This window comes from Pinus tabuliformis, chromosome 7, assembly GCF_031772625.1.
Source record: "Pinus tabuliformis cultivar Carrire ecotype Pingquan chromosome 7, CPIR1, whole genome shotgun sequence".
Classification (NCBI taxonomy): domain Eukaryota; kingdom Viridiplantae; phylum Streptophyta; class Pinopsida; order Pinales; family Pinaceae; genus Pinus; species Pinus tabuliformis.
The window spans coordinates 419,705,850-419,716,139 of record NC_142293.1 but is presented as its reverse complement, the minus strand read 5'-3'; the positions used below and the strand labels follow the sequence as shown (position 1 = coordinate 419,716,139).

General features: G+C 33.4%; 1 pseudogene; it reads right to left on the bottom strand.

Moving 5' to 3' along the window:
• Positions 1–433: 433 nt before the first annotated feature.
• LOC149247733 (serine carboxypeptidase 1-like) lies at positions 434–3,679 on the bottom strand (annotated as a pseudogene).
• Positions 3,680–10,290: the final 6,611 nt, after the last annotated feature.

The window sequence follows — 10,290 nt, the reverse complement described above, 5'->3', positions numbered from 1 at the left end:
TAGCCCAATATGAGTGCCAGTCTATGTTCCCACCAACACGCAATGCTGCATCTCCATCACTCTAGAATAGAAACTTGACGATGTTCCCACCAACACACAATGCTGCATCTCCATCACTCTAGCATAGAAACTTGACATCTGGAATTGCAGAAAAATCATATCAATTGGAAGGCCTAACTGCAAAGCATTTCTGGGGTGTGTAAAGCAATTTCAACAAAAAATGTCTAGCAGTGGGAAACATTCTAGGGTACTTGATGTTGTACTAGCTTAAAATTATAACTAAATTAAATCAATACTTTATTCTGAAATAATATAAAATTAGTATAAACCTGACTTACAGTGATGGGGGCTTACATAAACAATGTCGTGCTGTTCCAAAGTTGGGATTCCTCAATGTTTTACACTAATCAACATGCCATTTGTTCCCTTCCATTCAAAAGTTCAAGTTCGTTTCCTGATCAAGAAAGATCGATTGCATCGCGTGAGGAGCAGGGGACCTATTGCACTTTACCACAGCAGGGCATTGCCTATCCTGGTAAGCATGTTGTAGACGAACCACCAGACTAGAGATTCTGCTCGTTGATCCAACAACCTGATCAATTATTTCTAATTTTTCGTCCCTCTTGGTTAGGAGTTTTTGACTACCTATGCTTTCTGGCTTCTCAGAAAGGGGGTAACAAGCGGGTTCAAGAATATTGGCATGGTTGATTCCCATCAAAACTTGTTTTTCAAAAGACCAAATCAGGACTAATTTGCAAGGAATAATGTTAAGTCCTGAATTTAGCAAAATCAACTGTTGTGATAGAAGTCAGGAAAAGGACTACAAGGATTACCTTCGACACTTCTAATAGGTTTGATTCACAAGAAGCATTGGTGGAATATAAATAGCTAATATTGCAAGCCTCCTTTACTGCCTGCACAAACATAAGTATTTAGAAGTTCTATATCAAACAGCTGTTGAAACGCCAACTGATTTACATTCTCTAAACATTAGAGTAAACAACTCGTAAAATAATATCATGTTAGACTAGGATTTGAATGGCATCCCTAGAACTACCATCTGTCTATGGAGAATATATAAATTGTGCCTATGATTTCATGGTCTCTTATTTTAACATTGCAGGGTACACACCTGGTATAATTCGTCAGAAATAAGTCCCTTTCCATGTGCAAAAGGCACCTCTGAGTTGTCAAATACTTCATCTGCCATCCCATTTCCAACCAAATAACCCTGAAAAACTAGCCATGCAAGAAGTCAGACCATGAGACCATCTAGTAAAATTCCTAATGAACATAACGTTGTTCATAGTCACCAACATATTTTGGAGAGGCCTGAATGAAGAAAGCTATGAATTTCAATTATTAACAAAGAGTTTTGACCTTAATGTTCAAGGTTGGTTTAATACCTGCTTCATTTCCTATCATAGCCAAGAAAGAGAGGTTGCAACGGTCAAGCATCAAAGTATCAATCATAAAACAAATTGTATTAAGAAAAATACAATGTCTAGAACATATGTTTTCCTGAAATGCAACCTCAAATCAACTTATAGGACTCATGCTCCCACAAAGAAATTCCAGCCTATTCCAAAAACAGAGAATCCAAGAAGTCAACTGAATAACAAAACATGGGTCGTGTGTGCTTTACCATTTACTATTTCTTGTACCACCATTGGAATATTAATACCAAAATAAGATTCCCCTCTGACATAAAATGGATTAGATAGAAACTCAGGGAATGCTTCAAACCACTGCATCCAAGATTATAAACTACATTCAGATTCACAAAAATCTATACACTTGTAAACTATTTTTTTGTAGCGTGATAGATCTGAAAACCTTTATGAGGAAAGTATGTATATCTGAAGCAGCCTTAAATCTCCAGTCTTGTAATCTGTAGCTGTATTGGAGTAAGAAAAACCAGTCCCAACTAGAGAATCAACAAAAAGAATGTTGGAGACCTACATGTGCAAAAACATTCAAGGTTAATCCATTACAACAAAAGTTTATACATTCAGTGGCATCCAAGTTAAGTCCAATTTGGATGAGAAACAATTTAATAATGGAAAATTCCAAAGTGATGAAAGCAACAGAACATAAAAGTTGATAATAGAGATGCTTTATCGGTGACATAATCTAGTATGCTCACTTGATGAATGTTTGAAAGAGTGAAAAAAATGTGGTGCCCTAATTGAAAACATTTCATTATAACCATAGTGGCAGAGGCAGGAGCCTTGAACGCCAACCTTAGTCCAAAAGTGTGGATTGGGGATGAGCGTGGGCAAACTCCCAGAATTTTTACTGAGATCAAAACTCATTGGACCTGCAATAGGAGAAAAACTTATGATAAATATTATAAGATCTCTATCATTTTATTTTACAAATTTCTAAAAATCACTATTATGTTATGTTTTTCTCTACACAAGGATTCCATCAAAATAGCCTCCCACCCTACCTAGCCTTGCAAGTCTGGCAAGTGCATTATGTTTTCACGATCAATGTTGAACATTGAAAAGGTAATGTTTCAAGAGTATGAAATCCATAATTTATCAACTTCCGTTATTCTTTGGTTTACAATGATATCTTAGTATTGCATAAGCCTAATTATAACAACTGTTGACTCGGTTTTGGGTGCCAATTCCAACAACATGGGTAAAAGTGAGCTTGCAGTTAGCCATTTGAACAAGCCATTACCATGGCCAGATTACACAATTTGAAAACTTAATATGTACAAGATCAAAATTCATTCAGTAAATAGCAACTTTGAGTATTGAAACAGACAATAAGAGCAAGAATTCCCATAGCTGACCAACCTCATAGACAAATCCAGTGAAACCGGTGCAACCAGGACCTCCCTGAAGCCAAAGAAGAAGTGGATCATTTGCTGGATTACTTTCTGACTTCACAAAATAGTAGAAAAGTTCTCTTCCATTGGCCTCACTAACTGTCACATACTTGCATGAATATGAAGAAAACACAAAGACTTTCATGCAGTTAATTGGTCATCCAATAGAACATAAGAGTGGTAGAATCACATCTTTAAGCACTCCATATAACAATTTTCGCTCCTACTCTATTACATATTTTGAACTCTCCATGCAACAATTTTGACTTTAATATTTTTTAGCTTCAATTGTCACCAAATTTATTAAGTATCCATAGAAATTAAACTTTGTTCAAACATATTCACAGTCTGTGCATAACAATTAGATATCTGTATATCTTTTATTTTTTTCTGTCTTTCTTTGTCATATAAGCATGCATTCTACAAGCTATGAACTCTTTGGTTATGTTCTTAATCTTTGCATAAATACACAACTAATTGTTTATTTACAAACAGGAGCAAATTCATGCATGTTATTTTTGAACATGACTGTGTTAATGAATAAATATTCTTTCCAGTGAAACATCTGGCACTTTGAATTTGTTACTTTCAATTATTGTTACATTTGAACATGGACATTATTCATGAATAAATATACTTTACCTTGGATAGATATGGCACTTACCCAGCATATATCGCATAACTAATATTGCCATGATATCCTGGAAAGGACTCCACTTTGGCATTTGCAGGTGCTGCCTTGCAATTCAGCTGAAGTGAGGTGATAATCAGAGATATAATTACATGGGTAGTGAATAAATTAACCACAAATTGCATGGACTTCGTCAAGGAAGACATTGTTATGGAAATACACCCAAGCTCACTTCAATTAAAAAGAAAACAGTGTGTCTATACATATATATTTCTCGAGTGCACTTCTAATAGGCCTCGAAATGCTTTGATATATATGGACAGTTCATTAAAGACAACGATAATTCTTATTTAAAATGATTCAGTTATTTTCATGACTCATTTGAACATTTAAAGATTATGTCAAATCGTACGTATCTCTATCAGTGTGAATATGCTCAGGCTAAGTCAACAGAATATTTTCTGCATTGCCCCTTCAAGATGATCAAACGTTATCTTCTCTATCTGCCATTCATTTCAGCCCGCCAGCCGGTGTAAAGACTTCTTGTTGTATCCATGTAATGCCTGGAAAATAGCATCCACGACCATATCCTGGAGCTTATCTGATTGCCGATTTTCTGAATATTTGGCAATTGGATGGACAAGGATATGGGCACGGTTAAAAATTTCACGGTTTTTATGTCCGCCAGATTATTAAATATTTGGGGAATCTGCAATCCAGATAAAACACTTAGTCAAAAATTTAACTGCGCCTCCAAATATTTGGGGAATTTGCAATCGAAATAAAAAATGTTGTCAAATATTTAACTGCTCCCCTAAGTATTCAGGGAATCTGCAATCAAGATACCATACAAGGCTGTACCCAAATCCAAAAGTGAGAAGACTAATTAAGTTGTTGGAAAGAGGATCCACAGTTGGATATTTATGCCATGGGATGTTAGGCAAGCTACATAATTTCTGATAACCAGTTCCTCATTATTCAGATTTTCATAGTTGGAAATCATGTTTTGTCTTTGTATCGAAATGAATGGCACTGAGTGCTATGAATTTCACCTAGAGTACTCAGAGAAGCATTTTGAATACATTGGTGTTTCATCTAGAGTGTAAGTACTCGATACAAGTAAAGTTAGCTTCATGTTCTCACCCATAATGATTGCCTGGTTCGTGACCAACATCATGATAGGACAGTATAATATTGTGAAATATTATCCTAGAGAATTCAAGGCATTCAACCCATATTATATATACTATTACTTTCATGAATATCACTAATAAGGATGGGTGATTCTTGGAGGTGTAGTCTTATGTATAACAGGTATTGATTATTCGCATGATGATATGTGTCTCATTTTATCATATAGTATACTTGGAACTGTTTTCTAACTCAATTGATAAATCCATACCAATGATTTTCTCAAACAAAATTCGTAACTTCATCCCAATTATTTATGTTAAAGCTATACAAATAGAAACACTAACATCAATGCTTTGTTCTGACTAGATCCAGGTGCTGAGGCCATGTTTGCAGACTTGGGCCATTTCAACAGGAAATCAATCCAAGTCCAAGCTATATGTAAAGGACATAATTATTAGTATTTCATCATACCTGCGTGCTTCATCCTCAAGTTTTAGTACCATAATGAAAAATTTGGGTTTTTCGTTGCAGCTTGCTTTCTGTGTGTTGGTTTACCCATCTCTGCTTATCACATATATGAGACAAGTGACTTATTTGGTAAAAAACCCAGGGGACATAGGCTCTACATTTTACAAAGCAATACTACAGCCTGTGTATTGGTTAATGTTCATTGTTGCCACTTTAGCAGCCATTGTAGCCAATCAAGCATTGATTACAGCAACATTCTCAATCATAAAATAGTCCATGGCTCTTAGCTGCTTCCCTCGATCTTATTTTCCACTACAGGGATGAAAAATGTTGCCTTATTTCATATCATAATGTACTAATATTCAGTATATAATGAAAATTCTAAGCATTTACCATGTTTTAAATATGCATTCATTTTTAAATTTATGGTAGATTATCTACGTATGAATCATGATTTGAAATCTTGGCATTGTAGAAGAAGAATACCAAAGTTTTGTGATTTTTAGGTTATCATTAGATAGGTAAAATATGGACAAGATGTCACAATGTGTTTTTAAATTATGTTTTGGAAGAGATAAAAGTTTTGATAGCGTTTTCAATTTACTTCAGTTTTGATAGTGGATATGTGAGCTGGGCTATATGGAGATAATTAGAGCTATTTAATACTACTCATTGTTTGGTGAATTTGAGATTCAAAGTTTGTCTACCAAATGTTTTACAGCAAATTGACAACATTGTCTAGCTTGCTGCTTCAATTCACATCAGCTCTTGAAACGTCACCACTTATGGATTACCAGCGGAGAATAATAGCATATATATGGTTAGATATTTTATTTTTCTTACTTATATTGTTACTGGTCTTGATGGCATTGTTTTGGTTGTGGCGAATTTTAAGAAGAATTGATCACGCTCCTTTGGAAGTGCCAGCCCTTGATGCTCAGTTGTGATGTAAAATATAGGAAGATAGAAACCTTTGCATTGTGGTATTGATAATATGTTGTTTTTATTGACTTTTGGGGCTTGGAAAAACTTGTTTCCTTCACTGGTGAGAATATTAGAAGGATAATCTATGACAAATAGTGCACGGGACATCGTTTACACAAAATATTTTGCTTATACTACCCTTCACTCTATTTTTTGCTATCTCTGAAGGTGTTTATCTATCATCTGTATTGAATAAGGTACCACAAAGAGGTTGGTGTCCCTTCCTAATTGCAGCAATTTTTCTGACCATAATGTTCTCTTGGAACTATGGAAGGCAGAAAAGTATAAATATTTAGCACGGAGAAAACTCAGCATAGAAGGTTTGAATGGATTGCTTGCCAGGGTGAATTCACGTGTACCAACAATTTGTTTCTTCTGCAGTGACCTTATTTTCGGCTTACCACCGATTATTGAGAATTATGTAAAGAATGTGGGGTCTTTGCATGAAGTTCTTGTCATTGTCACCATAAGAAGGGTTCCAGTCAAGACAGTGCTTTTGTCAGAGAGATTTATGGTTGGAAAGCTAGAGCCAAAGGGTGTATATAAATGCATAGCCCAATATGAGTACCAATCTATGTGTTACAGGCCCAAGCCACCAAACAACACTTTTCCCATGTTGGGTCCCTTCAAATTCTGAATCTAAGAAGCCGCATAGGAGCAACAAAATGAAAATGATACCTAGAAAATCACTCTTCTTGCCTAAGCCACCAATCATAGCAAGGCTTAAGGAGGACCAACGATAATTATAAGGATCCCATGCTTCCACTATACTCTCTATTGCTTTATGATCCAATATGTTTCTCATCTTATCTTTCCATTTTGTTTTGAATGTGGAGTCTTTACAAACTGCAATATAGTATGCTCTAAGCCCCTGTAGCAATATTCGAAATGTGGCTACAGTTGCTTTACAATGTTTGTAGATGAGGGTATGCCCCCTTTGTCTGCTATGGCGGAGAGCTGGGCTCTTGCTATGAGTACCTCATAAAACTCACCCTCATATGTTGGTTACAGTGTCTCATTTGGGGACAAGAACACAGGTCCTTCGGTTGCGGCCATGGTTTTAATACCAATCCACTTTTGACTTCTTCCTTGCTTGGTAGCAATTTACAGAAAACCCTGTACCCCAACAACCAGTGTGTTCGAAACTTGTTCGTATCAGACACTAATATATTCAGGGTTTTCAATTCGGCATCTCTGAAATTTTGGAAAAGAAATTGAAGCATTTGGCAAGTTTTGGCCTACTACTCATAAACATCAATCCGAAAAAGGGGTATGTGTTGTAGTATTTCTAAATGAGTAAACATTTAAATTTAGTTTTATATGAAAAAAAGATTTAGTATGCATAATGAAACATTAAATTAAAATAATAATAATAAAACAGTTTAATTCACATCTCATATGAAGTTAGTAGTGAAAAATGTCATTTTAATAGAGTTCTGGCAAGTTAAGGAATTTGCGCATCCCTATATTTACGAAAATTTCACGAGAGTTGAATTGGGATATTAAAAACACATTCGAGGTTTTATCCAAAAGAAAGTTCATGACATCTCATGTGAAGTTAGTAGTGAAAAATGTCATTTTAATAGAGTTCTGGCAAGTTAAGGAATTTGTGCATCCCTATATTTACGAAAAGTTCACCAGAGAGTTTGATTTCAGCAAGGAGTTTGATGGCTTTCACTTGTATTTTTCGAAACACCTAGTTGACAGAACCATGTAGTAGGAAAAGGACATTTAATTTTTACTCTCACGATGGTTTGTGACAGCTAGCAACCTTGTGTGCCCTCTTTAAAAGTGACAATTCATTCTTAAATATGTAACATATGGAAAAACAAAATCTCCAAATACAAAAAAAAAAACTTAAAATAATGTACAAAAATATGTTCACATAAACAACAACTACTACATGAATAATGGATAACCTCTATATGACATTAACTATAACTCATTATCATCCACCCTTGCTTTCAAGAATGTCCATTCACATGTTGCTATTCTTCCACACACTACTATTACTTATCCATATTCAAAACACACATAACTAATAGTTTCAAGTGTAACTCAATATCATCCACCCTTGCGTTCAACAATGTCCATTCACATGTCACTATTCTTCTACACACTATTATTTATAAAATATCTATATTCAACATACACATAACTAACAATTTCAATTGCAACTCTTTATCATCCACCCTTGCTTTCAACAATGCCCATTCACATGTCCCTATTCTTCCACACTCTATGCCTTACGACGTTTCCTTTGCAACATCAGGTGCAAATGCTAGTTAAAATCATTTGCAAGCATCAAACTTGTGAACATTTTCGTCTGTATTGGTATTAATAGGATATATTTATTTTCATCCATATATATTTTGCATTGAGTTTTACAATTTAAATTGTTATTTGAGATATCTTGATTTGTATGCAATTATTTTATCAATTTTTATAAGTTTGTTTTATTTATTTATTTTTATATTGATTAATTTTTATAATTCTGTTTTATCGGGATACATATATTTTATTAGTTTTTATAGATTAATTTTATTTATTTATTTTAATATTTTATTAGTTTGTATTGTGTTGTTTTATTTTATTATTGATTTTTATATTAATTAATTTTTTTCCGTTACCTAAATACATTTTTATCTCGAATATCTAGATTTGCAAGCAATTAGTTTTTATTTATCTTCATAAGTGGGAAAAGGTTGATCCCGGATGCATTTTAGAATGTTTAATTTGGGTTTACTTATTGTTTTGATTAAATTTTTCTTTATTTTATGCTTGCGATGCGGTCAAAACAATACTGCAACTCGTCATTCTATAGCCAGCATGGATGGATCTTATAGAAGTCATGATGCGAAGCAAAAAACATTTACCAAATTCGGTCGAATCGGCTTGAAAAATTCGAATATTCGGCAGTTCGATTCGGTTCGGTGAATAACGGTTAAATTCGATTCCAGGGAAATATATTAGCTTTGGTTTCTTTTCCTAGATACTAGAAATAGAACTGGCGTGGATGGAGTTGGAATTATTAATGAGGGTGAGACTCGTAGTATTCCCACCGACTAGGGAGCATTTCTAATTTCCCTTGCTCGAGTAGAGAATGTTTAGCGAACATGTGTCCATGCAGGTTGCTCTATGTTACGGTTTGGGTGTGCTTCTATCCCATTTATTTTGGATTTACTTGAATGTGCAGCAAATAGAATTAGTGACATAAATAACTCCTTAACAATGTGCTTTTAAAGCTACTGGCTGGGAATGCTATCTATACTGAGAGGTTTATTATTTTTTAGTTATTAATTAATAATGGAGTTAGAAAATGATATAACTATGTGTTTGTTGGGATAAATTTATGTAATATTATATATATGGATAGTATTTTTAATAACTTTAATTTATAAATATTTAAAAGAAAATAGTTTAATTATTTAAAATATGGAATATTTTTGTTTAAATTTAAAAATTTACTGCATTTATAAGTTAAATGTAAAATGTATATTATCTAAGTTTTTCGATATCTAATTCCAAGTAATCTAATTATTTTCATACGAAATAGAATTTGAATTGGAATTTAGTAACTATGTTATAAACTTTTTTATGGTTTGAGGAATATGTTGGAATTTTTTTTGTTAAACCAACACTGGAAATGGTTATCAAATGGAAAAAGATTAATTAACATTTTTATTTTTATTTTTTTGATTTTATTTTTAATTTTATTATTTTTTCTTTTCCTTTCTCTAATGTACAAGGAATAATTTGGAAATTTAGAAAAAAACAAAAAAAACGCTAAAAAAAATTAAAAGAAAAATCATAAAAAATAAAAGAGATAAACTTGAAAACAAATAATGAAACATACAAATAAAATCAATAACAACAAATTCAAATCTATTAAGCAACAAAAACATTTAAATTCGAAAAAGTTATGGAAACAAAATGGGAACAAAAGACGAGAAAACTAAGTAACAAAATAGAGGTATACAAAGGAGATGGGATATTGAGCTTATTTGCAATGCGTAGATCAACTGCACGACATCCTTTTTTAATTTTGGTAAGAATTTTTTATTTTTTTTTTCCGAACCTTGCAAATTTAAGTTGATCGCAAATCACCGTTAAAAAAACAGCTCTTAGACTTGCTCTCAGATTTATATGTTGAGGAGAAGACATGAAAAGACTTACAACGACTCGATGAAATAATTTTATGGTCATAGTTAATTTGTTATTGAAATTACTT